This window comes from Sinohyriopsis cumingii, chromosome 11 (genome assembly GCF_028554795.1).
Source record: "Sinohyriopsis cumingii isolate HCF-2022 chromosome 11, ASM2855479v2, whole genome shotgun sequence".
NCBI classification, from domain to species: Eukaryota; Metazoa; Mollusca; class Bivalvia; order Unionida; family Unionidae; genus Sinohyriopsis; species Sinohyriopsis cumingii.
This window is the reverse complement of record NC_142971.1, coordinates 59,681,852-59,703,332: the sequence shown is the minus strand read 5'-3', so window position 1 is coordinate 59,703,332 and position 21,481 is coordinate 59,681,852.

Here is a 21,481-nt window from a genome sequence, read left to right as displayed (position 1 = left end):
GGTTTTGAAAATATTGTCCATTTTCAAGAAAGGAATGAGTCTAACATAACAATAGTTTCAATTTTCCACATTATTACTTTATGTGTGAATTTCTGAGTGGAGGCTTTAATTCGAAAATTGTATAGATGGAGAGAAGATGGTCCTTGATACAAGATTCACTTGAGTGTTCATTGATACATTGATAATTACAACGTTTACCTCTCTGCCATTATTCTGGAAGATTATAGTCCATTTCATACAATGTTTCATACAATGTCATTTTGATGCCTTACAGAGATACATTTAATACAATGTCATTTTGATGCCTTACAGAGAGAGATACATTTCATACAATGTCATTTTGATGCCTTACAGAGAGAGATACATGAATAATTCTAAGCATTTCAAAAGAAAAATGTTTGAGGAAGAAGCAGAATAGAAAACAAACTGCTTGTTTTTTTTTTTATAGGTGATATGACAATTGACATTAATCTGTCCATGCATCTGTATGTCTGCAGTGAACATAGCATTGGATTGCGTTCCAAGGCAGGTGTGTTCAATATCCACCTAGTCTGGCTTCCTCTGTGTTTCCTTGGCAAAAGGCTTGGTATGATATAGCCAGTAATGTGTTAAACGTGTCATGGAAAGTCAACCAACCATATGTGGACAAGCGTCTGGAGTATCCAGCATCCACATTATTTAATTGGCTAAATTTCCTATAACAGGGCCATGGGTTGTTTTGTACAGTAGAGTGGTCCTTGATCGAGTAGATGTCGGCTTCCAAATGGCATTTTAGCATCAAGGTTTCGCATTCGAGTTCAGTCAGAAAATGTATGTACAACTTTATCTTAGCATGATCCAAGATGAGTTGATTTACGAAGTTGTAGCCTATGACCAACTTGTCTATGCATCCATGTTGCTTAAAAGCACTCTTCCATCAACACTTTTCAATTGATTTCAACCAGGTTGATGTCAAGCTTCATTTGGCACTTGATTTGACCAGATTGTTTGACTTAATTTACAGAGATGTATCCCCGTGGTCAATTTGCCCTTGCATCCAGGTTATTTGTAGACACTCTACCATCAACATTTTTCATTTAATTTTAACCACACTGATGTGAGCTTCATCTGGCGTGGTTTTGATGATAAGCAGATCTGACTGCAGTGTGCAGAGTTATGGTCCTTATTCAACATGGTACGGGAATCCAGATGGTTCGTGATAGAAGTAGGTGTATGGACAATACTGTACCGTAGTAACATTTACATTGTATAACATTTTTTGTGAACAAATCCTATGCATAAATACACTTGAGAAATTTCTAGAAATTACACATTTCATTACTCTCAATGTACCCACTACCATAAACTAGGTTTGACCACAATATTATCCCGTCCAGACTTGTAAAAAAAAGAAGCCATAATGACATTTTTACTTTCATATTAAATTCAGGAAATATTTCCATCACCTCGCACAAAAAACACTGAAATGAATGCTTTGGAGCATTATGGCGTTACGAAGTTCCATACTGACATTATTAATTTCATATTAAATTCAGGAAATATTTATATCACCTCTCAGAAAACCACTGAACTGAATCCATTGTGGCATTGTGCTATTATTTATGACATTACAAAGTTCGATTTGAGTTTTGCAGATTGTCATAAGTCTGACTGCTCTAGTAATTTTTAAGTTGTGAACTAATACTCTTGAGTCTTCTGATCAGTAAAATTAGTGTCATAAATAAATTCAAAGTACTGGATTCCTAGATATTTCTCATTGCTGATAGAGGATATCTTCTTTTCCCTCGCTAATACCGGATATATTTCACCTGTGGTTTGAAGAAGAAAATAAAACCACGATATTTTAACCAGTAACGAAGCCATGAGTTAAAATAAATCGTTTTGGTATCACAAGTTGTAATGTATCGAGCATTTATGCAGGAAAAGAAAAAATTATTTTTAACGCATACCAGACTTTGCAAGAATCGACACTTGTAGTAGTCACACACCTTCCCCTTTGTTTCTACCCCCAACCCCACATAGCTTTTTAACCAAAAGGCTTCAGAAATATACAAAATGCACAAAATTTTGTCATTTCATTCATCAATTTATAATTTCTAACCTAATTGTCGACAAGGCTCCAAAACACTTTCAACTTGATGGCCGTTTGAATCATATGGGAGCTTCTGTAGTAATTTGGATGCCATCTTTGCATGGACCAATCTGTTTTTAGACAACCTGTGATGTAGTTCAGTGTCTTTGACAACGTAAATAATTCGGTACATTTTTGGTGCTAGATCTCTTTAAACGCGTGTTTACAAGAGTTCCTCCTTATATTTGTTTAAACTAGAAATTGCAAATATTGGACGCAGACGACACAACACAGTTTTTACTGAATGGAATCTTCTAGAAACTAGAAAAGGACAGTGAACAGCCCGTCTGATTGCTTACATAGTTTCTGTTTGAATTCGAACGCCTAAAATGTTGACAGTATTAGGGACCACCTGGCAACACTCGGGTTAAACATTTGAAATGAATACTTTTTTTTTATAAATCGGTAGAGATGGTTCAAACAGATAGGAGGGTGTGCGAATACTAAAGAAAATGAAACTAACGCTTCAGCACAACACAATACAACACCCAACACCCTTGTCGTAAATTCGTTCCATAAATATTGGTAATATATGAGCGGTAGGATTGGGTTCACCTAATCTGTTACAGTAAATTATTTTTATAAAAAATACATTTTGTACACAACTCTATCACTTGAACACCAATCAAATCCTCTTCAGCAATGCACCAGAGCGTGTTTACCGGTGCTGCAAAGGAAATAAGGGAAAATAACTTTTTAGAGACGCGACTGCAAAGGCATCGAGTCAGACTTCTTCAGCAAGAAGTAATGTAATATTTATGTCTGTTTGTTTCTATTTATTTGTTCGACCTCACAAAGTAATTGTATTGTTGCTACACGTATAACTTCTATTGGCACACCCAATCATGCGTCGCACGTCATGACTGGGAAACCTTTTTTTTTTCACATGTGAAAATATAGGAATGAAAAACTTGCGAAAATTATGTGAAAATATAGGAATGAAAAACCTGTGAAAATATGGGAATGAAAAACCTATGAAAATGATGTCCCTGATTCACACGTTATTGGTGCGTTATTTGGTTCTGCACTATCATGTTACTCTTTATTAGTTACCTGCGTTATGCATGTTTTAATTGTTTGATATATTTTGTATATTATTAAATTTCACTTGTGAAAATACATAAATTAAAATATGTATTATCCCCAGTTAGGTTCTATATTGCAAACTTAAATATATAATATGCACTTATTTAGTTACGCCTGGCGAAGCTCAAGGGGAAAATGTTCGACATTTCCACAACGTCATGAATAATTATATACCCACCATGTCAGCCAATTTTGCGCGTCGGGTAATTCTGCGCAAGGATACGTCATTTTCTGTAAACATTGATCACATGTTATTATGGGTCAAAAGTCCATCAACAAACGATCGTACTTTAACTAAGAAAAGTGTTATTCATAAAGTTTACAAAAATATTCCACCTTTCGACTCGAAATGCGTATGAAAATGTGATTTCTAAATGTCAACATGAAGACTCACTCCATGACCTTCTTGAACATGTAATCCAGAAAATCCTATTTACTATGTGTCTTTTAGAATCGTACAAATAAATACATAATATTAAAGATTACTGAAATTCTGCATCTTAATAAAGTTCCAATTTGCAAGAAGTTTTCTCACACGTACAAAATCGTCTGCTACCCAACGTGTTAACTTGCCGCTAGAACGGGATTCTCAAGAATATTCCCCGGCGTATAGTCTGTTTCTAAATTCTTTAGTAATTTTTCCCTGTAAACAAGACGTTGTAAACACATTACACTTATTCGTTGTTGTTTCTCTTCCACATAATAGCTTATTTTTTTAATAAAAAGTTGACTTTTTCTGTAATTTTTTTTTTACAACATCGGTTAAGTTTGTATGATATTTCTTGCCATCTATTGGCATTGTTACGTTTAATTTTGTAAAACTAGCCATAAACCTGACATAATTACTCGACTGAACTGCTGATAGAAATAGTCCAAAGTAATACATTTAATTTCTATAGCCCGATGATCAATATTACATCTTTTCAAAGCTGTCCGCAGAATAATCCGACACATCACGAGTCATGAAAACACGGGGGTGGTATTCCGTTTGTCCAAAATTAATATTATTTTGAGCAGAATATTCTAGTGACCATTGCCTCTTTTTAAATGGTAAGCAATGCATTATTTTATTTTCATAAATCGGTCGAAGTCCGTATGCGTTTTGCTTCAATATTGGTGACGGAAACCATAGGTGCGCAGAAATGTCCGACAGCATTGCACCTACTACTGTGACCACTCCGACCGCTCCGGTGGCCTAGTGGTTAGAGCGTCCATCTCGGATGCGGGAGGTCGTGGGTTCGATCCTCGTTCGAGTCATACCAAAGACTTATAAAACATGGTACTAACAGCTGCCTTGCTTGACGCTCAGCATTAAGAGTTAGTGTTAGAACTGGTCGGCCTGGTGTCAAGATAATGTGATTAGCTAGTACATCATTCTACATGTCTGCGGCATGATGCCCCAGTGCTAGACATCTATAAACTGCCACACTGCAGACATCGTAACGATATGACTGAAAAATTGGAACATAAACACAGCCAGTGCGAATGATGACTTGTTCCTAGGCCGCATGAAAACTCTTGGCGGGCCGCATGAAAGCCCTTGGTTTGCCCACCCCTGCCCTAGCCTCAAGGGAAATCTCAGTCAAAATGGCTGTGAGACACTTCTGTCTCAAAGGGAATTTAACATGGGTGGGACTATAGACGGACAAGGGGAATTTAACATGGGTGGGATTAAAGACAGACAAGGAGAATTTAACATGGGGACTGTTTAGCCTTACGGGAAATTTAACATGAGGTATATTGCTGGGGCTGTTTAGCCTCAATGGGATAAATTCCCCTGGGGCTGTTTTGCGACAAGGGGAATTGAACATGGGAATAGTGGGCTGTATAAGGACAATAGGAATGGAACAGGTAGGGTGACGTCACGGTATTCTAAAAGACACATTGGCAAGGTGTTACATAAAGTGATATGTCCCGCTCCACCAGGCGTTATATAGAGTGTTACGTCCCGCTCCGCGAGGCTTTATATACCGACCTGCCAAGCGTTATAGCCTTTCACAGTGATATAGCGACAAGGAAAATGGAACAGGTGGGGTTACGTCACGATAATTGATATTGGCAACAATATGGTAAATGGCTGACCTCAATTGGGCAAAACAGCAACAGTGTGGGGAAAAAATGCTTTATGTCCCGCCCCGCCAAGCGGGTAAGTTCAACTAGCTATGGGGTGAAGCTGTACGAATAAAATAATATTTGGCAAGGACATAAAAATGGATAGAACGCTTGGCGGAGCGGGAACGAACTGCCGCGCGGGAGTGACCAACAAACATAAACATCGCCTTGCGGGGCGGGACATATCACTAGATCGGCAAAGACAAACAAATACACGAACCAACAAGTGAAGGAAACATCCCTTAGAATAACACCACATAGTATCTACTATGCACGTAGAAGGGAAGAAAATAACCCCAATCTCTACTATCCACACAGAAGGTAAGAACATAACCTATTATATACTATCCACACCAATCTCTACTTATCCTCACAGAATTGAAGAAAAGAACCCATTATTTACTATCTACACAGAAGGGAAGAAAACAACCCATTATTTACTATTCACACAGAAGGGAAGAAAATCACCCCAACATCTACTATCCACACATATAAAAATCACGTCGCCCCTATATGTCCTTGATAAGAACCAATCATTTTACTCCGAGAAAAAGGTTGTTTACTTGACCCTTAATCAAGGCCAGGAACTAATTCAAAAATAGAAACAGTATTTCTTTTATTAGGTATTTATGGAAAGATTCAGGTCAAACTGAACTTTCTAGAAAATAACAAATTTCTAGTAAACAAAATTACATTACATTGACATGTAAAGAAAATAAAAAGATTATAAAACCCACAAACAATCAAATAAAATCAAAAACAAATTAAATCAAATATAAATTAAATCAAATATACGTCACATAGTCTACTTCCTAATTCCTTATGTATTTCCAGGAAGCTAGGACTGCAACAGTTCTGTTTGGGTCTTTTGATTTCGATCCATCTGCGTAGATTTGACAAATTCCTTATAAGAGTTGTCAATTATTGTTAGAATTTTAGATCTTATTTCTAGCGGTTGGTCTTGTTTGGAGCCAAAGAGTTCTTGCTAAAAATGTTATACTTGGTCTTTTGTATGTCCATGGTATAGGGTCTGGGTGTTGGATAGGCTCCGCTTGAAGGCTGTTAACATTTTGTTCTCTCCTTTATGTACGGATCTTTTCTCCTGAGGGTGGGAAGTGAACGAGCCTTGGACTAAACTGGATATTGCATCTGTTGATGATCTCTCTTGTGGGATGGTTAGGGTCACTACTGAGATTCTGGCTGCGTATTATCTTAGGGTTATTTCTTCTCTTCTCAGTGTTAATGATGTTTCACCTGTGAGGATCTGTAGTTCTTCTTTGGAAGTGTTGTTGAGCGAACCTGTATCAGGCGCTGTAGCGGACAAAAGCTGATCCAGTGAGAAACTTCCATTTGCAATTTCGATGTTGTATCTCGCGAAATCCAAAATCACGTGTTGCATCAAATTCCATGTCCTTAAAGTTTAATTTTCAAGATCGAGATTTTAGATTTTACATGTGGAATTATACAGTGGTGGTTTAAAGTTCTATTTCCTATGTCGACGTTTTACAGTGTATATTTTGAATTACACAGTGGTGGTTTAAATTTCAGTATCATATGTCGAGAATCCCTAATTTACATGTTGTATGCAACTATGTGTGATGGAAGTTCCATTTCATATGACGAATATTTAGATTTCATCTGTTGAACTTCACAGCAACGAGAAACAGTCTCATCGTTTAAAAATAACGCGGTCCTTTCACGAGAGCGACCTCTAGCGAAGAAATTCATTATAACTTTCAATGAAATGTAATTGCGCCTCATAATTGAATACACGAATGATGTATCTTGATACTCGATATTCTTTTGAATTGTTAAAGTGGACATTGTATAATGTTACTTTCAACACATCATTTCACCATATTAAAATAGCAATTCTGACAAGCACAATAAAATGTCCAACCACCGCGGAGTAATTCAACAGATACAATATAAAAACTCAGCATGCGAAATGGAACTATCAGCACAATTAATGTGATTCAACATGTTAAAATGAAACTCTCGACATATGACATTCAAATGTCAACAACCGCCGTGTAATTTAGAAGATATATTCTAAAAATTGGACATGGAATTTTCAACCAGCGCTGTGTAATTCAGCAGACGAAATCTAAATACTCAACGTATGAAATGGAACTTTCAACTTAAACTCTTTGAACCAATACGTAATTTAGGAATTATCGAAGTATGGCATTGAAATTTCAACCATCGCCTTGTAATTCAACCGACACAATCAAAAACATCGACATAGAAAATATAACTTACAACCACTGCTGTTTAATTCAGCAGACACAATCTAAAATCTCGACCTAGAAAATGGAATTATAAGGTCAAACATTTTTGATAAGCACGTGAAATTGGAACTCTGGACACATGACATTAAAATTTCAAAAGCAACGTCTGATTGGACCAGCTATTGACCGCTACGGCGCCTTATAAATCTGTACATATACGTAACGCTTTGGCATGGATTATATCAAGTCGTTGAGGAGGGAGGTTTCGCTGAGGCGTAGATCTGGCAGCCATAGTCCAGTTTTGACCTAATTAGGGCTCTATAAAGCGTTACCAGCGTGACTTGGTTGGCTCTCATTGATGTTTTTGAGGAGGCTTAGGTCACCATTACATTTATGTACTCATTCAGTAATGTGGTATTTCCATGTGAGATGTCGATCGAAATACATACCCAAGACTTTAGCAATTTTCTCATATAATGAGTTTTTCTCGTATGTACAGGGTATGTAGTTCGATCATGTATCTGGCATTAGGGGAGAATACTATTCCAGTTGTTTTTCTTTTTGATCATTTGAAACCACATTTGTCAGCCCATTTACCAATCTTTGTTAAATTGATTTGTATATTAGCGATTAGTTCTTGGCTGTATGGGTTTCCCGCTTTCCATATGCCGCTGTCGTCAGCAAATTTCGTTAAGTCGATTTTTCTAAGGTCGACAACATGTCCTAGGTCATTTCTCATAACGTTAAAGAGGGTTGGGCTTAATACACTTCCTTGAGGGGTACCGTTCTCTAATTAGTGATTTTCTGAGTATTGGTCCCCTATTCTGGTTCTAATTTGTCTTCCTTTTAGAAAGTTTTGGAACCATTTCTGCATGTGTCCACTAATTCCAAAATAGTTCAGCTTAGAGATAAGGCCATCGGTCCAAACCATATCAAAGATAAGACCATCGGTCCAAACCAGATCAAAGTTTTCCTCAAGGTCTAGAAAAATCGCTATGAGATGTTGATCATATTTTTGGTTTAGCGTTAAATGCTAGTTTAGTGCGCGACTCGAGCCTTACTAGTTGGTCCAGGGCGGATCTTTGTGACGGAAGCCACTTTGGTTCTTTGAGATAAGGTTGTTATTTTCAAGATGGTTTTTAAGTCTGTTGTTAATCATTGTCTCCATCACCTTAACATATAGTGTCAGTGAGTGAATACGGTCTGTAGGATGATAGTTCGGTTGGGTCGTTTCTGGCTTTTGGAATTAGGATGACTATAGCTTGTTTCCATTTTTTAGGTATTTGTCCCGTCTTCCAAGATTTATTTAACAAGTCTATCAGGATGTTGTCGATATTGGGTAGAATAATTTTGTATAGGGGAATTTTTGGGATACAATTCAGTGAAAAGATGAGGAGACTTACGCTTTGCTGTTGTTCTGTGTGCCTGAAACTGTGCTGAATGATTGTAATTGTTGCTCCTTTCGCCAAAATGTTTTGCCGGTTGTTCAACTTTATCTTTGTTAGTTGTCATACCTTTCATATTGAGTATGCTGCTACTATTGATGCCATTCATGGCTTTTGTTTGTCACCAAACCTGTTTGGAATTGCATGGCTCAATCTCAAAGGTGGAGTAGTATGTTTGCCATGATGTTTCCATTGCTCTTCGGATGACAGGATTTGTCTACATTTCCTTGGTTTTATATTCCATGCAATCTGTTAATTGACCTGTGTGCCGGAATTGTTAAAGGCTTTTTTTATTTTCTTTGATTATATTTTTGCCATCATCGTTCCACCATGATTTGGGAATTGAATTGTTCCCTTTTCCTGTTTTGGGGATGCTTTTCGTGGCAGCCGCATTTATATCTTCAAGGATGTAATTGCTATAGGTGTCGATATCTTCGTCTTGCAAACTTGCTATAGTTATGCCGGAAGGTGAGGAGTTGAATGTATGTCAGTCGGCTTTATCCAATCTCCATTTGGGTAATTTTGAGGAGGTGGCGATTGGGTTGGTTTGATTGATGGTAATGTATATTGGAAAATGGTCGATGCCTAAAATGTAGTTTCTCTATCCACTTCCCAACCTGTCATGGTTGCCAATTTGGGGGTGCAGAACGCCAGGTATAATGCTGATAGAGAACCGTCCTCTGGGCTAATCCTAGAATTGGTCCCATCGTTAGTGTAACTAGGTTATTACTGTATACCCATTCTTCAATCACTGAGTCTCTCGTATTTAGGTGAGTTCCTCCCCATCGTTTGCTATGTGCATTGAAATCGCCACAGATTATATACTCATTTGCAGAGCTGGTAAACTGAGTATAATGTAGAGAGGAAACATTATATGGTTTTCCAGGGTCATAAATATTAACAAGTTCAAGTGTAATATGGCCAGTGTGAATGAGTATGGAATAATACTCAAGGGTTATAGGGTGTGATATGGCCAATATGAATGAGTATCGAATAATACTCAAGGGTTATAGGGTGTAATATGGCCAGTGTGAATGAGTACAGAATAATACTCAAGGGTTATAGGGTGTAATATGGCCAATATGAATGAGTATAGAATAATACTCAAGGGTTATAGGGTGTAATATGGCCAATATGAATGAGTATCGAGTAATACTCAAGGGTTATAGGGTGATCTGGGTCAGTCTGAGAATTTGAATGTCGACCAACGGATATATTAGGGAGTGGGTCGCTGACAAAGATAGCCAGACCCCATCCCTTTGTTTTCGTTATCTCTCATAACGAATTTAATGGTTGAAAAACCGGGGATTTTCGGTAGGTATTTAGAGTTTTGATGTATTGAAGTTTCTTCAATACAAATGATATCTGGTTTGTTGTCGGTCTTGTTAAGTTTGATAAGTAATTCAGGTTTATTTATATTAAGTTTCCGGTTATTCTATTGCCAAATTGATAGTTTCCTTTTTCTAGTTTTTGTCCATATATATATATATATATATATATATATATATATATATATATATATATATATATATATATATATATATATATATATACTAATTGATTGTATTTGTCATGTTTAGTAAGTGGTCTCCTCTATCTTCGCCTTTTTTTACTTCAATATTCTGTCGACAGGTGACTCTCCTTTTCCTTGATATATTTTCTGTTCCGGTGATTTTTTTTCTTTCGGGGAGTGATAGGGTATGCATGATGAAGGTGATTTGTTCTTCTTCTGTTCCTAAATATGTCTTCTGTTTCTATTTCCTTTGTGGGTCCTGGCGTTAGACGAAAGTGAATTACCTTTGGTGAAGGATTTGCCTTGGGTTTTCATTTGTCTTTGGCCGTGATTTTTGTCATGCAGTTGCTGTTCAGTCTATTTTTTAATTTTTTTATTTGAGGCACTAGTGCTATGGGAAACACTTGATTTATCTCGTTCTTCTTGCCACGGTTAGTAGTGGTAATGGATAGACTTTGATCGTCTGTCACAGCCTTTGCTTGTTGGTTTTGAAAAAGTTGAAAATGAGGGGGTTTTGGTGAAGGAGATAACGGGGATATGCATCGAGATGGATATGCGATTGGGGATTGGATTGAATATGATGGAGAGTTGGGTTAGACGTTGGATTAGGATTGGGTGGTTTGGTTGAGTGAGAAAGTGGAGATAGTGCGGTTTGGTTTTCAGTTAGGTCTGGGAGTGTTTTATCCTCTCCCACTGGAGTTGATATCCCAAAGTCTGGCAAAGGTGGGGTGGAAAGTTCTGGTGCAACCCCCTCCATGGTTTCCATTAAATTGTAGCTGAAAGTAATTTGGATGGGGTTTTCCTATTGGGAAATACATTTAAAGGCTCCAGGCAACTTAAATTTGACATACTTATTTGGGATGTGGTGTTTGCTGGTGCACTCAGGTTGTTTCTTCCTGGAGTGCTTTGTATAGGAGAGGGCATTTGAAGGGTTTTGTTGATCCCTTATGGTTCCAAACGTTTTCCTTGACCTAAAAATTAAACTGAAAGATCGTCAATTGGTATCTATGAATTCACGTCCAATGGGCGTTGTACAAGTACACACGAGGTGGTGCTAGATGAAACATGCCCCATTATGGTATGGAAGGTGATGAGACTGCTGGATTTGGCGTTCGATAGGGTTTTCATAATATCGTCATTGCTTGCTATATTTTCATTAAAGTGGTGTTTGGCATTCGAATTATCAGGGGAATTGCTCATGGAGTTGTTGAGTTTATTTGCCAAAGTTAGCGAGTTATTCGTTTTCCTGATGTTATGTCTAATGGAATTCATCTTATCTTGGGACCTAGTCACTCGTGACATTTTTGGGAAAAAGGCGCCAAAATCTGAATGAATCAAAAATAGGTCAAGAGACTTGAATTCTCTAGTAGTTAACTACAACTTATATGAATGTTGAAATTCAATATGTAGCAATATGCACCAATGATTCTAGATCATAGCGTGGTCAAAATATATATTACTAGGTGTTGAGGGCCTTAGTAATTGTATTGGGGGTGGGATAGTGGTTGTTAATAGACAAAAGTAAGAGAGAAAGAAAGTGAATGTTTTCCAAACAGCACAAATAATTACCCGAAGGTTTAACCCAAATTAATAAAATGTACCTTTTGATTTCCCTCCCTGAACTAAATTTGACTTGATTGTGGTGTTAGAGTATGCTGGCCTAAAGCTGGGCGGGCTGCTAGTCATCGTCTACAGGTCAAACTGCTTAGCGGGCTGCAATCTGGCTGGCTGCGATTTCAGCTGTGATTCAGCGGTTGTGTGTTAATGCCCAAAGACTTCAGGCTACGACTATTTGCTTTTGTGGATCCGTTCACTTCTTACGAGTGACAAGACAAATACGTCTGCTCTGCTCGGTGTCAAGTGAATGGATGGAATGGATGCTAGACTGGAGATCGCACCGTTTATATGGCTCAAGCGCGGACGCGGTAGAAAACATTTCTACGATATTGGTTGGGTAGGAACGATATAGAATATCTCATGGTGAGGGAGAGAGAGAGAGAGAGAAACAGAGATAGAAGTAAAAGAGCATGTACAGTGATAGTTTCTTTTTTTTTAAAAACACTATCACTTCTTTCAAAATATATCATTTTTATTCAACCAACCATTAACCAAGACAAAATATAACAATATATACAATATTAAATATAAAAAATTGACAAAATTGACAACATTGTGAAGTCAAGTTAGACTTCCACTGATGGCGGTAATTTTACCCTTGATGTACACTACGTTTCTTAACTAAAGACAAGAGATAATCTCCCATTCACTATTCAAAGAGGGATAAGAGTCTTTCATAACTTCTAATAGTCAAGAATGACATCTCTGAAACTGTTGACTTCTAAAGTGCTGTCCAATTCGGCACACAAGACGAATTTCACCGTGTTGGGTAGAGCTTCTGCAAAATGAAGTCCCACATGCAGTTGGCCAGATTTTATACGGTGGAAATGTCCGTCACCGCTGCCTTGGTCTGGAGTGAAATCAAAGGCCCACAAAGCGTATCCTCCTGCATACTCGTCATAAGAAATGCCGTGGCTGTTGTTGGTCCTTCACTGACCCGTGGTTTTGTACAAGGACAAGTACGATCTCAAGTAATTCTTCTCAACAAACTTAGGTTCGAAGGGTCTGGTACACAAATTGTTGCTATCGCGGCTGACTTCGATCTTGGACACTCTGTAGTACTTAAACTCGAAAGGATTGGCAGTGATGACTCCGTTGAGGACTTCGTTGCTGACGATACCAACGAGTAAACGTTTGGGTAACTGTCCTTGGAACAGATGAACTTCGATCTTGGATCGGAGTCCGGTGGCAGTGGTAAAGGTTTTTACTTCCACACGTCGTATCGGATACTTGGAGGTCTTTCTGCTCAAAGTGTGATTAATGTCGTCACCCACTTTATGTAACACTTCCACGCGTCGCACGTAGATCATGGCTTCTTGAATAATGGTTTTGTACTCGTTGGCGTGCGCCATCAAATAAAAAACGGTACTGTTGTGCCTCAATCTCAGGCGGTTATCCACTTCGTTCAGCAAATGATTTTCTTGCAACCACACGTCCTAATGCAAACGATTCATCAACTACGTCCTAGTTCTAAACTACGTCCTTTCAAGATTTTCTTTCGACGGTCGTTAAAACCCACATTGTGAGGATCGTCATCTGCTGTCAGGACTGTCTCGTTAAAATGTCCATGCCTGCTCTGTCAGATTTAAATACCATGCAAGCATCAAGATGCGTGTTCTTTGCCTCTTTTTTGTAAGTCAAGAGATTCTCCGGGTACGCTCGGTAAGGGTAAGTATCCATGCTGCTGCTGACTGGTTTGTTATTGAAGTACAAATCCACTTCGCTGGACAAGGAATGCACGATACTGTTGACGGGAGCTACTCTAACATCGGTTCCTGTAGCGGTGTCTTCCGTTTTGATCACTCAGACTTACAGGTACAAGTAACTTCTATTCAGATCGATGTAATCTTCGGACTGTCATTTAATTTCAAAGTCGATGGGAGATGAGATCGTCAGAGAGGAGACGGGGTGAAATGCTACCCATTGGATTCTTGCATCTTCACCACGCATTGGGAACAATGCTGAGAGGACTCATGGAAGCAAGAGAGAAAAAGGACAAAGAAGATAAAAGGGGCCTTCTGTGTCCAAAGATCTCAGATGTGACCTTTGGAATCCGATTGAAGGACGAAAACTGACTTTATTGCCTAACAAACGATGGATGGAATTCCGAAAGTACCTCTCTTGCGGGTAGAAGCTGTTTTCTTGATGCTTTTCTGGGGACTTTTCTTTTTTTGGAGACTTTTCTTTTTCTGGGGCTGTGACCTGATCTTGACCCCGCTGCTCTGTTTCTTCTAAGACCGTTGGGTTCGGGAAGTGCCTTTTTTCTTGGAGATGACTTTGGTTGCATTGGGATCCCATTTTAAGAGGGAGCGAACGAGGACACCTAGATAACTGCTATCTCCAGGTTTCAAAATGAATTGCTTTTAGTTTTGAGTGTGGATGTTGATATGTTAGTTGCGTTAATGCTACTTTGTTTCTCTCAAAAAGGCGTTTGTTTGATGAGGGATGTGAATGATGCCTTGTAGCAATTGACGTGCTTTCACCGTAAACCATCGTAAGAGTTCTCAGAGACTGGCTTCTAAGACAAGAGCACATATTTGAGGCTTTTACGCGACTGATGCCGTACAAGGCACGAATCAATTTGACGGGAAGATGAGACTGAAGAAACGTCATGTTGACGATGTGTGAGACAGACTCAAACTGTTTGAAGTTTTTATAGGTTTTTTAAGTCAATGGGGACGTGTACACGACAGGCCCTCCGTCTTTACACCAGTGGTGAAACAGATGGGTACGAAATCGCAAATAATCGGGAATTTAAATCCACGAGTAAATAGGCATGTGGGATTTGAGTGGCATTGTCGTACGCATGAGTCAGTCAAGGTGTTCCTAACGGTTTGGCTAAGACTTGCGCTTGCGATTTATCTCTAGGACTTTTAAACAAGACCACGTAATGAGCAGTGATATTTATGGCGCGATGGGCTTTACTTTGCTGAAAGAAATTTTGAGTGATATAAATGACACTGGTATTACGGTGACGCTCTTTGTGCGTAAACCACAGTTTAATTTCTTCTTAGTCTTCTCTTTACATGTCCTTGAAGATGACCAGATAAGTTTGAGTGGGGTCACACACGATGCTGTCGTATTTTTCAAGAACGCCTTCCACAAACACAAGCCTTTACATTCTTGCAGGAGACTGTACCCCGATTGCCACTCTTTGTAACGATACGTTGAGGTGGGCGAGGGATCAAATTACATTTATGTTCGATCACACGTTTGACAAATTCGGTTATTAAGATGGTAAAGGGATGGCGAAGATACAAAGCCTCCCAACTGGCACGATCTAAGTTTTCATAGATGACTTTGAAGGTGGAGGAAGAGGGAACATAGACAGCAGGGAATGTCGCTTTTGAAACGAAGACAGGCAAGACAAGATTTTACAGTTTTTTCAGGACACGTTTATTGCGAGTTAAAATGTAACCCAAAATACAAAAATGGATAAAAAGAAAAAGGGTTACGTAAAACGAAAAACTACACATCCAAACGATCAAATTGGAATATAGACAAGTCGTTGTACAATATTTCTGGTCACGAAGGTGTGGTGTCCTAAGAACAGTTTGTCTCTACACTTGGCACAGTCACACAGGGGTTCTCCCGGTTTCAGAATCACCGAACTTGAATAGTGTCTGCTTGAAAGGATTCATCTTTCTGGCTTGGCGATCGTAGTCACAATGAACTATTGGTCTTGGACATTTTCCTTTTTTATATGCAGACCAATATGGACGTGACCGCACGGTAAAGTGAAGTGGTTGGGAAGCCGCCCTCGCTTGTGGTACACGATTTAATACAGCTTCTCCAAAGGCCGACTGACGATTTGGTGTTTGGCTTAACGTACAATCTTGTGAGTTTGGTAAGGGTGGTAAGTGGTCACTTTAAACTGTTCTTCCTCTCCAGACTGCAAGGCTTCCTTCAGGACCCCAAAGTTCACCACTTGACTGGTGCGATAATTGATAGTCAATCCTTTCACTTTACACTCGGTGTGCACTTCTCCTTGTCGGTTACGGTATTCTTAGCCGTAATTTTTGGAACCTCCACTAGCAAAACTTATCGTCGTGGCACTCGTTTGTCCAGAATCCTATTATCCTTCAATGTCAGGGTGCCGGTGACCCAGGCGATTGATGTAGATGCAACTGTTTGTGTCAAAGTAAAACATACGATCTCTAAGAGTTCTAAAGATTTGTACAATTTTAAGTGAGCGCGGGCTGTCACGAAGGCCCCAATGATGACATTTCCAAATTCGTTGGCTTCTACAAAGTGCAGTTCCTCTTCGTAATTGACTAAGATCAAGTCCTTACAAAGAACGTCAACGTGTTTTATGGCTATAGTTTTGTCGAGAGTCATCTGGAAATAGCGGTATGGATCGGACAAATACTTCGTCTTCGATAATCACGGTCGTTGTGCCATTTTGCCCCACAGGCAATTTAAGATCACTTTGGCAAACGATCGCCTTCCTTCGTTTTTCTCCAAGTGGTCTAAAGAGATGCTTTCCTGCTCCATATATTTCTCTTTGAATTTATGTTGGTCTTCGGGAGTGTAACACCAGGAAGGAGAGCCGTTGACTTCTTGTTTCAGTTTTGAAAAGGCATCCACATAGTCTGCGAAAATGCCTTTCTGAGTCTCGTCATCCTTTGTGGTATTCTTCTGTCTCGGTAAAGTGGTAAATTTCTTACACTTTTAACAGTTGGTATCCCAGGTCCAGAGCTTTAAACAATTCCATGCTGAACTACGTTCATGTTAAAGCGCCTTCGTCCTGGGTGTGCTGACTAGGTTGTTTTTGGCTGCCCGTTTCAGCACAAGTGCGGCACAAACGAAATATCAGTTTTTCTTGGCAATGGTGCGGTAAAACGGGATAGTACAAGTCCGTGGGAGGCAAGACTTTGCATTTAATCAATCTTTCGTATTGTCGAATGTTGTTCAGGTCGATGTTCCGTCAGCAATTGCGAGTGCCCTGTGGAAAAGTCACGATATCTGCACACGTAAGCATTCAACTAACATACGTCTAAATATTGATTTCTTCTCCTTTCTCCTCGTCGGATTGGTATAGCAGACAGGTGGCATTCGTCCGTCCTCCGTAAATTATTCCGCGGGTTAAATGTATCTACTAGCCTGTAACTTTCCACGACGCGTTTAAACTCTGGATCGGTTTTCAAACGGTGATCGAACTCGTGTTCCCACATTTCCACCACTTGGTATCCTTTCCGTTCTAACTTCAAACGCCGTTGACAAGTGGCCTGGTGCAAGTCTTCCATGGTACGTTGTAAAACTGATTGTTATTAACACGTTGAGGGTAGCAGATTGAACATCCGTGAAATAAGCACCCATTAAACTTGTACACGCTTTGGCAATGGTGCAAGCTTGTTGCGAAGGATAGATCCCTCCGTGTTCCATGAACAGTTCTCGAAATTTCCAATAGCAACGTCGTAAAATGTCCACCTCGGATCGACAATACTTTAACATTTCTTCTTGAAAGTCGAAGGGGTCCGACGCACGAGAGTGGTACCAAGCGTAGAAGGCTTCTCGTTGTTCGATGCACCTGATGTTTCTTGGTTTTTAATTTTTAGAATAAGAACCTAGTTACGGACTCACAAACGTACATCATGGGAAAAAAGGGATTTTGAGTTTCAAATTGATTTTGGCAATTTGATTAGCATCTCTTGTGTGTGTGTGTGTGTGTGTGTGTGTGTGTGGTATCTCTTTTGTGTGTGTGTGTGTGTGTGTGTGTGTGACTTTTTGCATGCGTGTGCGTGCGTTTGTGTGTTTGAGTTTGTTTATGTGTGTTTGTGTTTGCGTTCGCGTACGTTTGTGTGTGTCTTAGTGTTTGGATGCGTTCGCGTACGTTTGTTTGTTTGTTTTATATGCTGCTGTGCGCGCGTATGTTTGTGTGTGCACTTGTACATTTGTGTGTATGTGTTTGTTTTTCCCCTAAAATATAACCCTTGTCCCTACACTATGTGGATAGTATATAATGGGTATCTTCTTCCCTTCTGTGTTGATATTAGATAAGTAATTATTTTCTTCACTTCTGTGTGGATAGTAGATATTGGGGTTATTTTCATCCCTTCTGTGTGGATAGTAGATACTGGGTTGTTTTCTTCACTTCTCTGTGGATAGGAGATATATATTTTTTTCTTCTTATCTTCTGTGTTGATAGTAGATATTGGTGTGGATAGTATATCATGGGTTACTTTTTTCACTTCTGTGTGGATAGTAGATATTGGTGTGGATAGTATATCATGGGTTACTTTTTTCACTTTTGTGTGGATAGTAGATATTGGTGTGGATAGTATATCATGGGTTACTTTTTTCACTTCTGTGTGGATAGTAGATAGTGGTGTGGATAGTATATCATGGGTTACTTTTTTCACTTCTGTGTGGATAGTAGATATTGGGGTTATCTTCTTACATTCTGTGTGGATAGTAGATATTGGGGTTATCTTCCCTTCTGTGTGGATAGTAGATATTGGGGTTATCTTCCCTTCTGTGTGGATAGTAGATATTGGGGTTATCTTCCATTCTGTGTGGATAGTCGATATTGGGGTTATCTTCTTACATTCTGTGTGGATAGTAGATATTGGAGTTATCTTCCCTTCTGTGTGGATAGTAGATATTGGGATTATCTTCCCTTCTGTGTGGATAGTAGATATTGGGGTTATCTTCTTACATTCTGTGTGGATAGTAGATAGTAGGGTTATCTTCCCTTCTGTGTGGATAGTAGATATTGGGGTTATCTTCCCTTCTGTGTGGATAGTAGATATTGGGGTTATCTTCCCTTCTGTGTGGATAGTAGATATTGGAGTTATCTTCTTACATTCTGTGTGGATAGTAGATATTGGGGTTATCTTCCCTTCTGTGTGGATAGTAGATATTGGGGTTATCTTCCCTTCTGTGTGGATAGTAGATATTGGGGTTATCTTCTTACATTCTGTGTGGATAGTAGATATTGGGGTTATCTTCCCTTCTGTGTGGATAGTAGATATTGGGGTCATCTTCTTACATTCTGTGTGGATAGTAGATATTGGGGTTAACTTCCCTTCTGTGTGGATAGTAGATATTGGGGTTATCTTCCTTTCTGTGTGGATAGTAGATATTGGGGTTATCTTCCCTTCTGTGTAGATAGTAGATATTGGGGTTATCTTCTTACATTCTGTGTGGATAGAGATATTAGTGTTATCTTCCCTTCTTTGTGGATAGTAGATAATATGTGAAGTTATTGTAAGGGATGTTTTCCTTCAATTGTTTGTGTATTTGTTTTACTATGTCTATCCAGTGATATGTCCCGTCCCACCAGCGATGTTTGTGTTTGTTGGTCAGTCCCGCGAGGAAGTTCGTTTCCTCCCCACCAAGCGTTTTATCCAGTTCTACGTCTCGCCCCGCCAAGTATTATTTCATTCGTATAGTTTTACCTCTGAACTAGCTGAACTTACCCGCTTGGCCGGGCGGGACATAACTTTATTTTCTCCCCACTGTCGCTATTTGGCTCAATTGAAGTCAGCCATATGCCACAATGTTACATCATTATTGCCAATGTCCAGTACCGTGAAGTCATCCCACCTGTTCCATTTGCCTTATCGTTATATCATCGTGAAAGGCTACAACGCTTGGCGGGGCGGGAGTATCACTTTGGATTTTTAACGTAGCTTTAACAATTGTTCAGTCATATCGCTACAATGTCGGCAGTGTGACAGTTTATAGTGATGTCTAGCGCTGGGGCATCATGCCGCAGACACGTTGCATATCCTACCCAGTCACATTATCCTGACACCAGGCCGACTAGTCCTAACACTAACCTCTTAATACTGAGCGCCAAGCGAGGCAGCTGTTAGTACCATTTTTATAAGTCTTTGGTATGACTCGGCTGGAGATGGAACCCACAACCTCCCGCATCCGAGGCGGACGCTCTAACCAATAGGCCATCGGAGCGGTAAGACTACATGTTCCATTCCTATTGTCCTTATACAAACGACTAATTTTGTCCCTATACAAACCCAACATTCCCATGTTGAATTCTCCTTGTCGCTAAACCGCCCCAAGGATTTTGTCCATGTTGAATACCCTTTTGGCTTACAATCCCAGCAATATTCCCCATGTTAAATTCCCCCTTTTCGTCTATAATCCCACCCATGTCAAATTTCCCCATGTTAAATTACCCTTGAGGCTAGAGTCTCCCACGAGCATTTTGACTGCGATTTCCCTTAATTCTCGGATGTCCCAATCCCTTGTCGCTATGCCCAATTCCCCAGTCACTCCATGCTAAATTTCCCCCATGTTAAATTCCCCTTGTCGCCAGAGTGCATATACCCCTTTTTAACATTAAGGTCCCTTGGTCGCTAGGGTGTTCGACTTCACTACTAACATATTTTAACCTAACATAGGTATGACTCATTTTAACGCGGGCTCGACAATTAACATAATTTAACCTTTCATAGATGTGGCTGTTGCGAAAAGGCGTCCAGGTCACTTACGAATAGCATGTCATCAACACTTTTCTTTGATTTCAATACAAAATTTGCTCAGAAGCTTCATCTTTACATAGCTTTATACGATGTTGTGGTATTGTGACCCAGTTGTCTGTCTTATTCCACCTGATTGACTTGGAATAGACATTGCCGTGACTTGTGAACACCAGCGTCAACACTTTTAGTTTTATTTCATCCAAATGAATCCTATGTATGTCTCTTGACTAAGAGCATCTTAATATTTTTTGAAAATTTTAAAATTCGAATGTTTTACTTTATCTTCGTCACATTTTGTTGTAGCGCTTATCTTAGCGACATTTTTAATGATTTAAGTGAACGGGATTAAACTGAACATATTTTAAATGTTACTACCCTTGATCAACTTGACATACTTGTGTGATGTATCCAACATACACTTCCACCTTTTGACTGTAGTCGACAATAGCAACGTTAATGGCGGCTTCTACTTTTGATGGTAGTAGACAATTACTTCCCTCAATTGACGGCATTCGACAATAGTTACGTTAATCAGAGCTTTTACCTTTCGACGGCAGTCGAGAATAGTTACGTTAATGAGAACTTCTACTTTTTTTTCGGCAGTAGACAACTGTTAAGTTAATGACAACTTCTGCCTTTTGACGGATGCAGGAGATATTAGCTAAGTTATTGGCAAGTTTGTATTTTATTTATATGTGTAAAGCTATGTTTCTTGCTAAATTGTAACTACTTAATGGATCGTGTGGATGAGCACACATATCTAACAAACATAAAATCCTAACGGATAAACCATTCCTTTTGAACTGGCTGAAACGAATTGATGTTTCACCATAGCAATTATTTGGATATATTACTATGTCCATAAAAAGAATCCAAGGTACAAAAGAAACTCAAAC